Source organism: Gadus morhua, chromosome 22, assembly GCF_902167405.1.
Source record: "Gadus morhua chromosome 22, gadMor3.0, whole genome shotgun sequence".
Taxonomy (NCBI): domain Eukaryota; kingdom Metazoa; phylum Chordata; class Actinopteri; order Gadiformes; family Gadidae; genus Gadus; species Gadus morhua.
This window is the reverse complement of record NC_044069.1, coordinates 19758539-19774550: the sequence shown is the minus strand read 5'-3', so window position 1 is coordinate 19774550 and position 16012 is coordinate 19758539. Positions and strand designations below refer to the sequence as shown.

General features: G+C 40.9%; 19 non-coding genes across 19 annotated transcripts; all 19 read right to left on the bottom strand.

The window, feature by feature from the left end:
* Positions 1-316: 316 nt before the first annotated feature.
* trnay-gua (transfer RNA tyrosine (anticodon GUA)) lies at positions 317-404 on the bottom strand. Its single transcript is given in 2 exon segments — positions 317-352; positions 368-404. It is a non-coding gene; the product is annotated as a tRNA-Tyr (tRNA).
* Positions 405-1340: 936 nt separating this feature from the next.
* Positions 1341-1428, bottom strand: trnay-aua (transfer RNA tyrosine (anticodon AUA)). Its single transcript is given in 2 exon segments — positions 1341-1376; positions 1392-1428. It is a non-coding gene; the product is annotated as a tRNA-Tyr (tRNA).
* Positions 1429-3808: 2380 nt separating this feature from the next.
* Positions 3809-3896, bottom strand: trnay-gua (transfer RNA tyrosine (anticodon GUA)). Its single transcript is given in 2 exon segments — positions 3809-3844; positions 3860-3896. It is a non-coding gene; the product is annotated as a tRNA-Tyr (tRNA).
* A 339-nt stretch (positions 3897-4235) lies between these two features.
* On the bottom strand, positions 4236-4323 carry trnay-gua (transfer RNA tyrosine (anticodon GUA)). Its single transcript is given in 2 exon segments — positions 4236-4271; positions 4287-4323. It is a non-coding gene; the product is annotated as a tRNA-Tyr (tRNA).
* A 527-nt stretch (positions 4324-4850) lies between these two features.
* On the bottom strand, positions 4851-4938 carry trnay-gua (transfer RNA tyrosine (anticodon GUA)). The gene is given in 2 exon segments: positions 4851-4886; positions 4902-4938. It is a non-coding gene; the product is annotated as a tRNA-Tyr (tRNA).
* Positions 4939-5874: 936 nt separating this feature from the next.
* trnay-aua (transfer RNA tyrosine (anticodon AUA)) lies at positions 5875-5962 on the bottom strand. The gene is given in 2 exon segments: positions 5875-5910; positions 5926-5962. It is a non-coding gene; the product is annotated as a tRNA-Tyr (tRNA).
* Positions 5963-6301: 339 nt separating this feature from the next.
* On the bottom strand, positions 6302-6389 carry trnay-gua (transfer RNA tyrosine (anticodon GUA)). The gene is given in 2 exon segments: positions 6302-6337; positions 6353-6389. It is a non-coding gene; the product is annotated as a tRNA-Tyr (tRNA).
* A 339-nt stretch (positions 6390-6728) lies between these two features.
* trnay-gua (transfer RNA tyrosine (anticodon GUA)) lies at positions 6729-6816 on the bottom strand. Its single transcript is given in 2 exon segments — positions 6729-6764; positions 6780-6816. It is a non-coding gene; the product is annotated as a tRNA-Tyr (tRNA).
* A 339-nt stretch (positions 6817-7155) lies between these two features.
* trnay-gua (transfer RNA tyrosine (anticodon GUA)) lies at positions 7156-7243 on the bottom strand. The gene is given in 2 exon segments: positions 7156-7191; positions 7207-7243. It is a non-coding gene; the product is annotated as a tRNA-Tyr (tRNA).
* Positions 7244-7676: 433 nt separating this feature from the next.
* trnay-gua (transfer RNA tyrosine (anticodon GUA)) lies at positions 7677-7764 on the bottom strand. Its single transcript is given in 2 exon segments — positions 7677-7712; positions 7728-7764. It is a non-coding gene; the product is annotated as a tRNA-Tyr (tRNA).
* A 1439-nt stretch (positions 7765-9203) lies between these two features.
* Positions 9204-9291, bottom strand: trnay-gua (transfer RNA tyrosine (anticodon GUA)). The gene is given in 2 exon segments: positions 9204-9239; positions 9255-9291. It is a non-coding gene; the product is annotated as a tRNA-Tyr (tRNA).
* A 339-nt stretch (positions 9292-9630) lies between these two features.
* trnay-gua (transfer RNA tyrosine (anticodon GUA)) lies at positions 9631-9718 on the bottom strand. Its single transcript is given in 2 exon segments — positions 9631-9666; positions 9682-9718. It is a non-coding gene; the product is annotated as a tRNA-Tyr (tRNA).
* A 339-nt stretch (positions 9719-10057) lies between these two features.
* Positions 10058-10145, bottom strand: trnay-gua (transfer RNA tyrosine (anticodon GUA)). Its single transcript is given in 2 exon segments — positions 10058-10093; positions 10109-10145. It is a non-coding gene; the product is annotated as a tRNA-Tyr (tRNA).
* Positions 10146-10578: 433 nt separating this feature from the next.
* On the bottom strand, positions 10579-10666 carry trnay-gua (transfer RNA tyrosine (anticodon GUA)). Its single transcript is given in 2 exon segments — positions 10579-10614; positions 10630-10666. It is a non-coding gene; the product is annotated as a tRNA-Tyr (tRNA).
* Positions 10667-12483: 1817 nt separating this feature from the next.
* trnay-gua (transfer RNA tyrosine (anticodon GUA)) lies at positions 12484-12571 on the bottom strand. The gene is given in 2 exon segments: positions 12484-12519; positions 12535-12571. It is a non-coding gene; the product is annotated as a tRNA-Tyr (tRNA).
* A 433-nt stretch (positions 12572-13004) lies between these two features.
* Positions 13005-13092, bottom strand: trnay-gua (transfer RNA tyrosine (anticodon GUA)). Its single transcript is given in 2 exon segments — positions 13005-13040; positions 13056-13092. It is a non-coding gene; the product is annotated as a tRNA-Tyr (tRNA).
* A 464-nt stretch (positions 13093-13556) lies between these two features.
* Positions 13557-13676, bottom strand: LOC115536389 (5S ribosomal RNA). The gene has a single exon (XR_003974675.1). It is a non-coding gene; the product is annotated as a 5S ribosomal RNA (ribosomal RNA).
* Positions 13677-14878: 1202 nt separating this feature from the next.
* trnay-gua (transfer RNA tyrosine (anticodon GUA)) lies at positions 14879-14966 on the bottom strand. Its single transcript is given in 2 exon segments — positions 14879-14914; positions 14930-14966. It is a non-coding gene; the product is annotated as a tRNA-Tyr (tRNA).
* Positions 14967-15305: 339 nt separating this feature from the next.
* trnay-gua (transfer RNA tyrosine (anticodon GUA)) lies at positions 15306-15393 on the bottom strand. The gene is given in 2 exon segments: positions 15306-15341; positions 15357-15393. It is a non-coding gene; the product is annotated as a tRNA-Tyr (tRNA).
* Positions 15394-16012: the final 619 nt, after the last annotated feature.

Here is a 16012-nt window from a genome sequence, read left to right as displayed (position 1 = left end):
GGTACATATACTAAATAAACTGGATACGACTATCTCTGATTGAATATTTGCCATTTCTTCCCCAAATGATAAATCCTCAAAGGGGTTTTGCCCTTCTATAAATTACCTTTTAGCAGGAGTTGAACCAGCGACCAATGGATTTCAGACTCATCTCATTACAGTCCGCTGCCCCACCAACTGCGCTTTCGAAGGTTGAGTGGTCTTGCGTAATTGAGAGAAAACCTAAATATGTCTAGTGGTAACGACTTTCTCTGATTAACTACCATTTCTTCATGAAATGATACTTCCTCAAAGTGGTTTTGCAACCCTATAAAATTCCTTCGAGCCGGAGTTGAACCAGCGACCTAAGGATTTCAGACTCATTTCATTACAGTCCTCCGCTCTACCAACTGAGCTATCGAAGGGTGGGACAATTTGAGTAATTGAGGGTACATATACTAAATAAACTGGATACGACTATCTCTGATTGAATATTTGCCATTTCTTCCCCAAATGATAATTCCTCAAAGTGGTTTTGCACTTCTATGAATTAACTTCTAGCCGGAGTTTAACCAACGACCAAAGGAATTCAGACTCTTTTCATTACAGTCCTCTGCCCCACCAACTGCGCTATCGAATGTTGAGTGGTCTTGCGTAATTGAGAGAATACCGAAATATGTCTATCGGTAACGACTTTCTCTTAATAACTACCATTTCTTCATGAAATGATACTTCCTCAAAGTGGTTTTGCAACCCTATAAAATTCCTTCGAGCCGGAGTTGAACCAGCGACCTAAGGTTTTCAGACTCATTTCACTACAGTCCTCCGCTCTACCAACTAAGCTATCGAAGGGTGAAATAATTTGAGTAATTGAGGGTACATATACTAAATAAACTGGATACGACTATCTCTGATTGAATATTTGCCATTTCTTCCCCAAATGATAAATCCTCAAAGGAGTTTTGCCCTTCTATAAATTACCTTCTAGCCGGAGTTGAACCAGCGACCAATGGATTTCAGACTCTTTTCATTACAGTCCTCTGCCCCACCAACTGCGCTTTCGAAGGTTGAGAGAAAACCTAAATATGTCTATTGGTAACGACTTTCTCTGATTAACTACCATTTCTTCATGAAATGATACTTCCTCAAAGTGGTTTTGCAACCCTATAAAATTCCTCCGGGCCGGAGTTGAACCAGCGACCTAAGGATTTCAGACTCATTCCAATACAGTCCTCTGCTCTACCAACTGAGCTATCGAAGGGTGAGATAATTTGAGCCGGAGTTGAACAAGCGACCTAAGGATTTCAGACTCATTTCACTACAGTCCTCCGCTCTCCCAACTGAGCTATCGAAGGATGAGATAATTTGAGCCGGAGTTGAACCAGCGACCTAAGGATTTCAGACTCATTTCACTATAGTCCTCCGCTCTACCAACTGAGCTATCGAAGGGTGGGATAATTTGAGTAATTGAGGGTACATATACTAAATAAACTGGATACGACTATCTCTGATTGAATATTTGCCATTTCTTCCCCAAATGATAATTCCTCAAAGTGGTTTTGCACTTCTATGAATTAACTTCTAGCCGGAGTTGAACCAACGACCAAAGGAATTCAGACTCTTTTCATTACAGTCCTCTGCCCCACCAACTGCGCTATCGAATGTTGAGTGGTCTTGCGTAATTGAGAGAATACCGAAATATGTCTATCGGTAACGACTTTTCTTATTAACTACCATTTCTTCATGAAATGATACTTCCTCAAAGTGGTTTTGCAACCCTATAAAATTCCTCCGAGCCGGAGTTGAACCAAAGACCTAAGGTTTTCAGACTCATTACACTGCAGTCCTCCCCTCTACCAACTGAGCTATCGAAGGGTGAAATAATTTGAGTAATTGAGGGTACATATACTAAATAAACTGGATACGACTATCTCTGATTGAATATTTGCCATTTCTTCCCCAAATGATAAATCCTCAAAGGAGTTTTGCCATTCTATAAATTACCTTCTAGCCGGAGTTGAACCAGCGACCAATGGATTTCAGACTCTTTTCATTACAGTCCTCTGCCCCACCAACTGCGCTTTCGAAGGTTGAGAGAAAACCTAAATATGTCTATTGGTAACGACATTCTCTGATTAACTACCATTTCTTCATGAAATGATACTTCCTCAAAGTGGTTTTGCAACCCTATAAAATTCCTTTGAGCCGGAGTTGAACCAGCGACCTAAGGATTTCAGACTCATTCCACTACAGTCCTCCGCTCTACCAACTGAGCTATCGAAGGGTGAGATAATTTGAGCCGGAGTTGAACAAGCGACCTAAGGATTTCAGACTCATTTCACTACAGTCCTCCGCTCTCCCAACTGAGCTATCGAAGGATGAGATAATTTGAGCCGGAGTTGAACCAGCGACCTAAGGATTTCAGACTCATTTCACTACAGTCCTCCGCTCTACCAACTGAGCTATCGAAGGGTGAGATAATTTGAGTAATTGAGGGTACATATACTAAATAAACTGGATACGACTATCTCTGATTGAATATTTGCCATTTCTTCCCCAAATGATAAATCCTCAAAGGAGTTTTGCCCTTCTATAAATTACCTTCTAGCCGGAGTTGAACCAGCGACCAATGGATTTCAGACACTTTTCATTACAGTCCTCTGCCCCACCAACTGCGCTTTCGAAGGTTGAGAGAAAACCTAAATATGTCTATTGGTAACGACTTTCTCTGATTAACTACCATTTCTTCATGAAATGATACTTCCTCAAAGTGGTTTTGCAACCCTATAAAATTCCTTTGAGCCGGAGTTGAACCAGCGACCTAAAGATTTCAGACTCATTTCACTACAGTCCTCCGCTCTACCAACTGAGCTATCGAACGTTAAATATCTCTGCGTAATTGAGAGACAATCTAGTAAATAAACTGGAAAAGACATTCTCTGATTGAACAGTATCCATTTCTTCCCCAAATGATAATTCCTCAAAGTTGTTTTGCACTTCTATGAAATAACTTCTAGCCGGAGTTGAACCAACGACCAAAGGATTTCAGACTCTTTTCATTACAGTCCTCTGCCCCACCAACTGCGCTATCGAATGTTGAGTGGTCTTACGTAATTGAGAGAATACCGAAATATGTCTATTGGTAACGACTTTCTCTGATTAACTACCATTTCTTCATGAAATGATACATCCTCAAAGTGGTTTTGCAACCCTATAAAATTCCTTAGAGCCGGAGTTGAACCAGCGACCTAAGGATTTCAGACTCATTTCACTACAGTCCTCCGCTCTACCAACTGAGCTATCGAAGGGTGTGATAATTCGAGTAATTGAGGGTACATATACTAAATAAACTGGATACGACTATCTCTGATTGAATATTTGCCATTTCTTCCCCAAATGATAAATCCTCAAAGTAGTTTTGCCCTTCTATAAATTACCTTCTAGCCGGAGTTAAACCAGTCCTCCGCTCTACCAACTGAGCTATCGAGGGTTAAGAATCCCTGTGTAATTGAGAGACAATCTACTAAATAAACTGGAAACGACATTCTCTGATTGAACAGTTTCAATTTCTTCCCCAAATGATTATTCCTCAAAGTGGTTTTGCACTTCTATGAATTAACTTCTAGCCGGAGTTGAACCAACGACCAAAGGATTTCAGACTCTTTTCATTACAGTCCTCTGCCCCACCAACTGCGCTATCGAATGTTGAGTGGTCTTGCGTAATTGAGAGAATACCGAAATATGTCTATTGGTAACGACTTTCTCTGATTAACTACCATTTCTTCATGAAATGATACTTCCTCAAAGTGGTTTTGCAACCCTATAAAATTCCTTCGAGCCGGAGTTGAACCAGCGACCTAAGGATTTCAGACTCATTTCACTACAGTCCTCCGCTCTACCAACTGAGCTATCGAAGGGTGTAATAGTTTGAGTAATTGAGGGTACATATACTAAATAAACTGGATACGACTATCTCTGATTGAATATTTGCCATTTCTTCCCCAAATGATAAATCCTCAAAGGAGTTTTGCCCTTCTATAAATTACCTTCTAGCCGGAGTTGAACCAGCGACCAATGGATTTCAGACTCTTTTCATTACAGTCCTCTGCCCCACCAACTGCGCTTTCGAAGATTGAGTGGTCTTGCGTAATTGAGAGAATACCGAAATATGTCTATTGGTAACGACTTTCTCTGATTAACTACCATTTCTTCATGAAATGATACTTCCTCAAAGTGGTTTTGCAACCCTATAAAATTCCTTCGAGCCGGAGTTGAACCAGCGACCTAAGGATTTCAGACTCATTCCACTACAGTCCTCCGCTCTACCAACTGAGCTATCGAAGGGTGAGATAATTTGAGCCGGAGTTGAACAAGCGACCTAAGGATTTCAGACTCATTTCACTACAGTCCTCCGCTCTCCCAACTGAGCTATCGAAGGATGAGATAATTTGAGCCGGAGTTGAACCAGCGACCTAAGGATTTCAGACTCATTTCACTACAGTCCTCCGCTCTACCAACTGAGCTATCGAAGGGTGAGATAAATTGAGTAATTGAGGGTACATATACTAAATAAACTGGATACGACTATCTCTGATTGAATATTTGCCATTTCTTCCCCAAATGATAAATCCTCAAAGGGGTTTTGCCCTTCTATAAATTACCTTTTAGCAGGAGTTGAACCAGCGACCAATGGATTTCAGACTCATCTCATTACAGTCCGCTGCCCCACCAACTGCGCTTTCGAAGGTTGAGTGGTCTTGCGTAATTGAGAGAAAACCTAAATATGTCTAGTGGTAACGACTTTCTCTGATTAACTACCATTTCTTCATGAAATGATACTTCCTCAAAGTGGTTTTGCAACCCTATAAAATTCCTTCGAGCCGGAGTTGAACCAGCGACCTAAGGATTTCAGACTCATTTCACTACAGTCCTCCGCTCTACCAACTGAGCTATCGAAGGGTGGGACAATTTGAGTAATTGAGGGTACATATACTAAATAAACTGGATACGACTATCTCTGATTGAATATTTGCCATTTCTTCCCCAAATGATAATTCCTCAAAGTGGTTTTGCACTTCTATGAATTAACTTCTAGCCGGAGTTTAACCAACGACCAAAGGAATTCAGACTCTTTTCATTACAGTCCTCTGCCCCACCAACTGCGCTATCGAATGTTGAGTGGTCTTGCGTAATTGAGAGAATACCGAAATATGTCTATCGGTAACGACTTTCTCTTAATAACTACCATTTCTTCATGAAATGATACTTCCTCAAAGTGGTTTTGCAACCCTATAAAATTCCTTCGAGCCGGAGTTGAACCAGCGACCTAAGGTTTTCAGACTCATTTCACTACAGTCCTCCGCTCTACCAACTAAGCTATCGAAGGGTGAAATAATTTGAGTAATTGAGGGTACATATACTAAATAAACTGGATACGACTATCTCTGATTGAATATTTGCCATTTCTTCCCCAAATGATAAATCCTCAAAGGAGTTTTGCCCTTCTATAAATTACCTTCTAGCCGGAGTTGAACCAGCGACCAATGGATTTCAGACTCTTTTCATTACAGTCCTCTGCCCCACCAACTGCGCTTTCGAAGGTTGAGAGAAAACCTAAATATGTCTATTGGTAACGACTTTCTCTGATTAACTACCATTTCTTCATGAAATGATACTTCCTCAAAGTGGTTTTGCAACCCTATAAAATTCCTCCGAGCCGGAGTTGAACCAGCGACCTAAGGATTTCAGACTCATTCCAATACAGTCCTCTGCTCTACCAACTGAGCTATCGAAGGGTGAGATAATTTGAGCCGGAGTTGAACAAGCGACCTAAGGATTTCAGACTCATTTCACTACAGTCCTCCGCTCTCCCAACTGAGCTATCGAAGGATGAGATAATTTGAGCCGGAGTTGAACCAGCGACCTAAGGATTTCAGACTCATTTCACTATAGTCCTCCGCTCTACCAACTGAGCTATCGAAGGGTGGGATAATTTGAGTAATTGAGGGTACATATACTAAATAAACTGGATACGACTATCTCTGATTGAATATTTGCCATTTCTTCCCCAAATGATAATTCCTCAAAGTGGTTTTGCACTTCTATGAATTAACTTCTAGCCGGAGTTGAACCAACGACCAAAGGAATTCAGACTCTTTTCATTACAGTCCTCTGCCCCACCAACTGCGCTATCGAATGTTGAGTGGTCTTGCGTAATTGAGAGAATACCGAAATATGTCTATCGGTAACGACTTTCTCTGATTAACTACCATTTCTTCATGAAATGATACTTCCTCAAAGTGGTTTTGCAACCCTATAAAATTCCTTCGAGCCGGAGTTGAACCAGCGACCTAAGGATTTCAGACTCATTTCACTACAGTCCTCCGCTCTACCAACTGAGCTATCGAAGGGTGTAAAAATTTGAGTAATTGAGGGCACATATACTAAATAAACTGGATACGACTATCTCTGATTGAATATTTGCCATTTCTTCCCCAAATGATAAATCCTCAAAGGAGTTTTGCCCTTCTATAAATTACCTTCTAGCCGGAGTTGAACCAGCGACCAATGGATTTCAGACTCTTTTCATTACAGTCCTCTGCCCCACCAACTGCGCTTTCGAAGGTTGAGTGGTCTTGCGTAATTGAGAGAAAACCTAAATATGTCTATTGGTAACGACTTTCTCTGATTAACTACCATTTCTTCATGAAATGATACTTCCTCAAAGTGGTTTTGCAACCCTATAAAATTCCTTCGAGCCGGAGTTGAACCAGCGACCTAAGGATTTCAGACTCATTTCACTACAGTCCTCCGCTCTACCAACTGAGCTATCGAAGGGTGAAAAAATTTAAGTAATTGAGGGCACATATACTAAATAAACTGGATACGACTATCTCTGATTGAATATTTGCCATTTCTTCCCCAAATGATAAATCCTCAAAGGAGTTTTGCCCTTCTATAAATTACCTTCTAGCCGGAGTTGAACCAGCGACCAATGGATTTCAGACTCTTTTCATTACAGTCCTCTGCCCCACCAACTGCGCTTTCGAAGGTTGAGTGGTCTTGCGTAATTGAGAGAAAACCTAAATATGTCTATTGGTAACGACTTTCTCTGATTAACTACCATTTCTTCATGAAATGATACTTCCTCAAAGTGGTTTTGCAACCCCATAAAATTCCTTCGAGCCGGAGTTGAACCAGCGACCTAAGGATTTCAGACTCATTCCACTACAGTCCTCCGCTCTACCAACTGAGCTATCGAAGGGTGAGATAATTTGAGCCGGAGTTCAACAAGCGACCTAAGGATTTCAGACTCATTTCACTACAGTCCTCCGCTCTCCCAACTGAGCTATCGAAGGATGAGATAATTTGAGTAATTGAGGGTACATATACTAAATAAACTGTATACGACTATCTCTGATTGAATATTTGCCATTTCTTCCCCAAATGATAAATCCTCAAAGGAGTTTTTCCCTTCTATAAATTACCTTTTAGCAGGAGTTGAACCAGCGACCAATGGATTTCAGACTCATCTCATTACAGTCCGCTGCCCCACCAACTGCGCTTGCGAAGGTTGAGTGGTCTTGCGTAATTGAGAGAAAACCTAAATATGTCTAGTGGTAACGACTTTCTCTGATTAACTACCATTTCTTCATGAAATGATACTTCCTCAAAGTGGTTTTGCAACCCTATAAAATTCCTTCGAGCCGGAGTTGAACCAGCGACCTAAGGATTTCAGACAAATTTCACTACAGTCCTCCGCTCTACCAACTGAGCTATCGAAGGGTGGGATAATTGTAGTAATTGAGGGTACATATACTAAATAAACTGGATACGACTATCTTTGAATGAATATTTGCCATTTCTTCCCCAAATGATAAATCCTCAAAGGAGTTTTGCCCTTCTATAAATTACCTTCTAGCCGGAGTTGAACCAGCGACCAATGGATTTCAGACTCTTTTCATTACAGTCCTCTGCCCCACCAACTGCGCTTTCGAAGGTTGAGAGAAAACCTAAATATGTCTATTGGTAACGACTTTCTCTGATTAACTACCATTTCTTCATGAAATGATACTTCCTCAAAGTGGTTTTGCAACCCTATAAAATTCCTCCGAGCCGGAGTTGAACCAGCGACCTAAGGATTTCAGACTCATTCCAATACAGTCCTCTGCTCTACCAACTGAGCTATCGAAGGGTGAGATAATTTGAGCCGGAGTTGAACAAGCGACCTAAGGTTTTCAGACTCATTTCACTACAGTCCTCCGCTCTACCAACTAAGCTATCGAAGGGTGAAATAATTTGAGTAATTGAGGGTACATATACTAAATAAACTGGATACGACTATCTCTGATTGAATATTTGCCATTTCTTCCCCAAATGATAAATCCTCAAAGGAGTTTTGCCCTTCTATAAATTACCTTCTAGCCGGAGTTGAACCAGCGACCAATGGATTTCAGACTCTTTTCATTACAGTCCTCTGCCCCACCAACTGCGCTTTCGAAGGTTGAGAGAAAACCTAAATATGTCTATTGGTAACGACTTTCTCTGATTAACTACCATTTCTTCATGAAATGATACTTCCTCAAAGTGGTTTTGCAACCCTATAAAATTCCTCCGAGCCGGAGTTGAACCAGCGACCTAAGGATTTCAGACTCATTCCAATACAGTCCTCTGCTCTACCAACTGAGCTATCGAAGGGTGAGATAATTTGAGCCGGAGTTGAACAAGCGACATAAGGATTTCAGACTCATTTCACTACAGTCCTCCGCTCTCCCAACTGAGCTATCGAAGGATGAGATAATTTGAGCCGGAGTTGAACCAGCGACCTAAGGATTTCAGACTCATTTCACTACAGTCCTCCGCTCTACCAACTGAGCTATCGAAGGGTGGGATAATTTGAGTAATTGAGGGTACATATACTAAATAAACTGGATACGACTATCTCTGATTGAATATTTGCCATTTCTTCCCCAAATGATAATTCCTCAAAGTGGTTTTGCACTTCTATGAATTAACTTCTAGCCGGAGTTGAACCAACGACCAAAGGAATTCAGACTCTTTTCATTACAGTCCTCTGCCCCACCAACTGCGCTATCGAATGTTGAGTGGTCTTGCGTAATTGAGAGAATACCGAAATATGTCTATCGGTAACGACTTTCTCTGATTAACTACCATTTCTTCATGAAATGATACTTCCTCAAAGTGGTTTTGCAACCCTATAAAATTCCTTCGAGCCGGAGTTGAACCAGCGACCTAAGGATTTCAGACTCATTTCACTACAGTCCTCCGCTCTACCAACTGAGCTATCGAAGGGTGAAAAAATTTGAGTAATTGAGGGCACATATACTAAATAAACTGGATACGACTATCTCTGATTGAATATTTGCCATTTCTTCCCCAAATGATAAATCCTCAAAGGAGTTTTGCCCTTCTATAAATTACCTTCTAGCCGGAGTTGAACCAGCGACCAATGGATTTCAGACTCTTTTCATTACAGTCCTCTGCCCCACCAACTGCGCTTTCGAAGGTTGAGTGGTCTTGCGTAATTGAGAGAAAACCTAAATATGTCTATTGGTAACGACTTTCTCTGATTAACTACCATTTCTTCATGAAATGATACTTCCTCAAAGTGGTTTTGCAACCCTATAAAATTCCTTCGAGCCGGAGTTGAACCAGCGACCTAAGGATTTCAGACTCATTTCACTACAGTCCTCCGCTCTACCAACTGAGCTATCGAAGGGTGAAAAAATTTGAGTAATTGAGGGCACATATACTAAATAAACTGGATACGACTATCTCTGATTGAATATTTGCCATTTCTTCCCCAAATGATAAATCCTCAAAGGAGTTTTGCCCTTCTATAAATTACCTTCTAGCCGGAGTTGAACCAGCGACCAATGGATTTCAGACTCTTTTCATTACAGTCCTCTGCCCCACCAACTGCGCTTTCGAAGGTTGAGTGGTCTTGCGTAATTGAGAGAAAACCTAAATATGTCTATTGGTAACGACTTTCTCTGATTAACTACCATTTCTTCATGAAATGATACTTCCTCAAAGTGGTTTTGCAACCCTATAAAATTCCTTCGAGCCGGAGTTGAACCAGCGACCTAAGGATTTCAGACTCATTCCACTACAGTCCTCCGCTCTACCAACTGAGCTATCGAAGGGTGAGATAATTTGAGCCGGAGTTCAACAAGCGACCTAAGGATTTCAGACTCATTTCACTACAGTCCTCCGCTCTCCCAACTGAGCTATCGAAGGATGAGATAATTTGAGTAATTGAGGGTACATATACTAAATAAACTGCATACAACTATCTCTGATTGAATATTTGCCATTTCTTCCCCAAATGATAAATCCTCAAAGGAGTTTTTCCCTTCTATAAATTACCTTTTAGCAGGAGTTGAACCAGCGACCAATGGATTTCAGACTCATCTCATTACAGTCCGCTGCCCCACCAACTGCGCTTGCGAAGGTTGAGTGGTCTTGCGTAATTGAGAGAAAACCTAAATATGTCTAGTGGTAACGACTTTCTCTGATTAACTACCATTTCTTCATGAAATGATACTTCCTCAAAGTGGTTTTGCAACCCTATAAAATTCCTTCGAGCCGGAGTTGAACCAGCGACCTAAGGATTTCAGACTAATTTCACTACAGTCCTCCGCTCTACCAACTGAGCTATCGAAGGGTGGGATAATTGTAGCAATTGAGGGTACATATACTAAATAAACTGGATACGACTATCTTTGAATGAATATTTGCCATTTCTTCCCCAAATGATAAATCCTCAAAGGAGTTTTGCCCTTCTATAAATTACCTTCTAGCCGGAGTTGAACCAGCGACCTAAGGATTTCAGACTCATTTCACTACAGTCCTCCGCTCTACCAACTGAGCTATCGAATGGTGGGATAATCTGAGTAATTGAGGGTACATATACTAAATAAACTGGATACGACTATCTCTGATTGAATATTTGCCATTTCTTCCCCAAATGATAATTCCTCAAAGTGGTTTTGCACTTCTATGAATTAACTTCTAGCCGGAGTTTAACCAACGACCAAAGGAATTCAGACTCTTTTCATTACAGTCCTCTGCCCCACCAACTGCGCTATCGAATGTTGAGTGGTCTTGCGTAATTGAGAGAATACCGAAATATGTCTATCGGTAACGACTTTCTCTTATTAACTACCATTTCTTCATGAAATGATACTTCCTCAAAGTGGTTTTGCAACCCTATAAAATTCCTCCGAGCCGGAGTTGAACCAGCGACCTAAGGTTTTCAGACTCATTTCACTACAGTCCTCCGCTCTACCAACTGAGCTATCGAAGGGTGAAATAATTTGAGTAATTGAGGGTACATATACTAAATAAACTGGATACGACTATCTCTGATTGAATATTTGCCATTTCTTCCCCAAATGATAAATCCTCAAAGGAGTTTTGCCCTTCTATAAATTACCTTCTAGCCGGAGTTGAACCAGCGACCAATGGATTTCAGACACTTTTCATTACAGTCCTCTGCCCCACCAACTGCGCTTTCGAAGGTTGAGAGAAAACCTAAATATGTCTATTGGTAACGACTTTCTCTGATTAACTACCATTTCTTCATGAAATGATACTTCCTCAAAGTGGTTTTGCAACCCTATAAAATTCCTTTGAGCCGGAGTTGAACCAGCGACCTAATGAGTTCAGACTCATTTCACTACAGTCCTCCGCTCTACCAACTGAGCTATCGAACTTTAAATATCTCTGTGTAATTGAGAGACAATCTAGTAAATAAACTGGAAAAGACATTCTGTGATTGAACAGTTTCCATTTCTTCCCCAAATGATAATTCCTCAAAGTTGCTTTGCACTTCTATGAATTAACTTCTAGCCGGAGTTGAACCAACGACCAAAGGATTTCAGACTCTTTTCATTACAGGCCTCTGCCCCACCAAATGCGCTATCGAATGTTGAGTGGTCTTACGTAATTGAGAGAATACCGAAATATGTCTATTGGTAACGACTTTCTCTGATTAACTACCATTTCTTCATGAAATGATACTTCCTCAAAGTGGTTTTGCAACCCTATAAAATTCCTTCGAGCCGGAGTTGAACCAGCGACCTAAGGATTTCAGACTCATTTCACTACAATCCTCCGCTCTACCAACTGAGCAATCGAAGGATGAAATAATTTGAGTAATTGAAGGTACATATACTAAATAAACTGGATACGACTATCTCTGATTGAATATTTGCCATTTCTTCCCCAAATGATAAATCCTCAAAGGAGTTTTGCCCTTCTATAAATTACCTTCTAGCCGGGGTTGAACCAGCGACCAATGGATTTCAGACTCTTTTCATTACAGTCCTCTGCCCCACCAACTGCGCTTTCGAAGGTTGAGTGGTCTTGCGTAATTGAGAAAAAACCTAAATATGTCTATTGGTAACGACTTTCTCTGATTAACTACCATTTCTTCATGAAATGATACTTCCTCAAAGTGGTTTTGCAACCCTATAAAATTCCTTCGAGCCGGAGTTGAACCAGCGACCTAAGGATTTCAGACTCATTCCACTACAGTCCTCCGCTCTACCAACTGAGCTATCGAAGGGTGAGATAATTTGAGCCGGAGTTCAACAAGCGACCTGAGGATTTCAGACTCATTTCACTACAGTCCTCCGCTCTCCCAACTGAGCTATCGAAGGATGAGATAATTTGAGTAATTGAGGGTACATATACTAAATAAACTGTATACGACTATCTCTGATTGAATATTTGCCATTTCTTCCCCAAATGATAAATCCTCAAAGGAGTTTTTCCCTTCTATAAATTACCTTTTAGCAGGAGTTGAACCAGCGACCAATGGATTTCAGACTCATCTCATTACAGTCCGCTGCCCCACCAACTGCGCTTGCGAAGGTTGAGTGGTCTTGCGTAATTGAGAGAAAACCTAAATATGTCTAGAGGTAACGACTTTCTCTGATTAACTACCATTTCTTCATGAAATGATACTTCCTCAAAGTGGTTTTGCAACCCTATAAAATTCCTTCGAGCCGGAGTTGAACCAGCGACCTAAGGATTTCAGACTAATTTCACTACAGTCCTCCGCTCTACCAACTGAGCTATCGAAGGGTGGGATAATTGTAGTAATTGAGGGTATATATACTAAATAAACTGGATACGACTATCTTTGAATGAATATTTGCCATTTCTTCCCCAAATGATAAATCCTCAAAGGAGTTTTGCCCTTCTATAAATTACCTTCTAGCCGGAGTTGAACCAGCGACCAATGGATTTCAGACTCTTTTCATTACAGTCCTCTGCCCCACCAACTGCGCTTTCGAAGGTTGAGTGGTCTTGCGTAATTGAGAGAAAACCTAAATATGTCTATTGGTAACGACTTTCTCTGATTAACAACCATTTCTTCATGAAATGATACTTCCTCAAAGTGGTTTTGCAACCCTATAAAAGTCCTTCGAGCCGGAGTTGAACCAGCGACCTAAGGATTTCAGACTCATTCCACTACAGTCCTCCGCTTTTTTTTTTTTTTTTTATCTTTTTAATGTTTTTTCAATTTTTTTACAATTTCCCGTCACTACTTACAGCAACCTGGCCTTCCGAGGAGGTCTCCCATCCTAGTACTAACCAGGCCCGACCCTGCTTAGCTTCCGAGATCAGACGAGATCGGGCATGCCTAAGGTGGTATGGCCGTAAGCACAGTCCTCCGCTCTACCAACTGAGCTATCGAAGGGTGAAATAATTTGAGCCGGAGTTGAACAAGCGACCTAAGGATTTCAGACTCATTTCACTACAGTCCTCCGCTCTCCCAACTGAGCTATCGAAGGACGAGATAATTTGAGCCGGAGTTGAACCAGCGACCTAAGGATTTCAGACTCATTTCACTACAGTCCGCTGCCCCACCAACTGCGCTTTCGAAGGTTGAGTGGTCTTGCGTAATTGAGAGAAAACCTAAATATGTCTAGTGGTAACGACTTTCTCTGATTAACTACCATTTCTTCATGAAATGATACTTCCTCAAAGTGGTTTTGCAACCCTATAAAATTCCTTCAAGCCGGAGTTGAACCAGCGACGTAAGGATTTCAGACTCATTTCACTACAGTCCTCCGCTCTACCAACTGAGCTATCGAAGGTTGCAATAATTTGAGTAATTGAGGGTACATATACTAAATAAACTGGATACGACAAATCTCTGATTGAATATTTGCCATTTCTTCCCCAAATGATAAATCCTCAAAGGAGTTTTGCCCTTCTATAAATTACCTTCTAGCCGGAGTTGAACCAGCGACCAATGGATTTCAGAATCTTTTCATTACAGTCCTCTGCCCCACCAACTGCGCTTTCGAAGGTTGAGTGGTCTTGCGTAATTGAGAGAAAACCTAAATATGTCTATTGGTAACGACATTCTCTGATTAACTACCATTTCTTCATGAAATGATACTTCCTCAAAGTGGTTTTGCAACCCTATAAAATTCCTTCGAGCCGGAGTTCAACAAGCGACCTAAGGATTTCAGACTCATTTCACTACAGTCCTCCGCTCTCCCAACTGAGCTATCGAAGGATGAAATAATTTGAGTAATTGAGGGTACATATACTAAATAAACTGGATACGACTATCTCTGATTGAATATTTGCCATTTCTTCCCCAAATGATAATTCCTCAAAGTGGTTTTGCACTTCTATGAATTAACTTCTAGCCGGAGTTGAACCAACGACCAAAGGAATTCAGACTCTTTTCATTACAGTCCTCTGCCCCACCAACTGCGCTATCGAATGTTGAGTGGTCTTGCGTAATTGAGAGAATACCGAAATATGTCTATCGGTAACGACTTTCTCTGATTAACTACCATTTCTTCATGAAATGATACTTCCTCAAAGTGGTTTTGCAACCCTATAAAATTCCTTCGAGCCGGAGTTGAACCAGCGACCTAAGGATTTCAGACTCATTTCACTACAGTCCTCCGCTCTACCAACTGAGCTATCGAAAGGTGGGATAATTTGAGTAATTGAGGGTACATATACTAAATAAACTGGATACGACTCTCTCTGATTGAATATTTGCCATTTCTTCCCCAAATGATAATTCCTCAAAGTTGCTTTGCACTTCTATGAATTAACTTCTAGCCGGAGTTGAACCAACGACCAAAGGATTTCAGACTCTTTTCATTACAGTCCTCTGCCCCACCAACTGCGCTATCGAATGTTGAGTGGTCTTACGTAATTGAGAGAATACCGAAATATGTCTATTGGTAACGACTTTCTCTGATTAACTACCATTTCTTCATGAAATGATACTTCCTCAAAGTGGTTTTGCAACCCTATAAAATTCCTTCGAGCCGGAGTTGAACCAGCGACCTAAGGATTTCAGACTCATTTCACTACAGTCCTCCGCTCTACCAACTGAGCTATCGAAGGGTAAGATAGTTTGAGTAATTGAGGGTACATATACTAAATAAACTGGATACGACTATCTCTGATTGAATATTTGCCATTTCTTCCCCAAATGATAAATCCTCAAAGGAGTTTTGCCCTTCTATAAATTACCTTCTAGCCGGAGTTGAACCAGCGACCAATGGATTTCAGACTCTTTTCATTACAGTCCTCTGCCCCACCAACTGCGCTTTCGAAGATTGAGTGGTCTTGCGTAATTGAGAGAAAACCTAAATATGTCTATTGGTAACGACTTTCTCTGATTAACTACCATTTCTTCATGAAATGATACTTCCTCAAAGTGGTTTTGCAACCCTATGAAATTCCTTTGAGCCGGAGTTGAACCAGCGACCTAAAGATTTCAGACTCATTTCACTACAGTCCTCCGCTCTACCAACTGAGCTATAGAACGTTGAATATTTCCGCATATTTGAGAGACAATCTAGTAAATAAACTGGAAAAGACATTCTCTGATTGAACAGTTTCCATTTCTTCCCCAAATGATAATTCCTCAAAGTTGTTTTGCACTTCTATGAATTAACTTCTAGCCGGAGTTGAACCAACGACCAAAGGATTTCAGACTCTTTTCATTACAGTCCTCTGC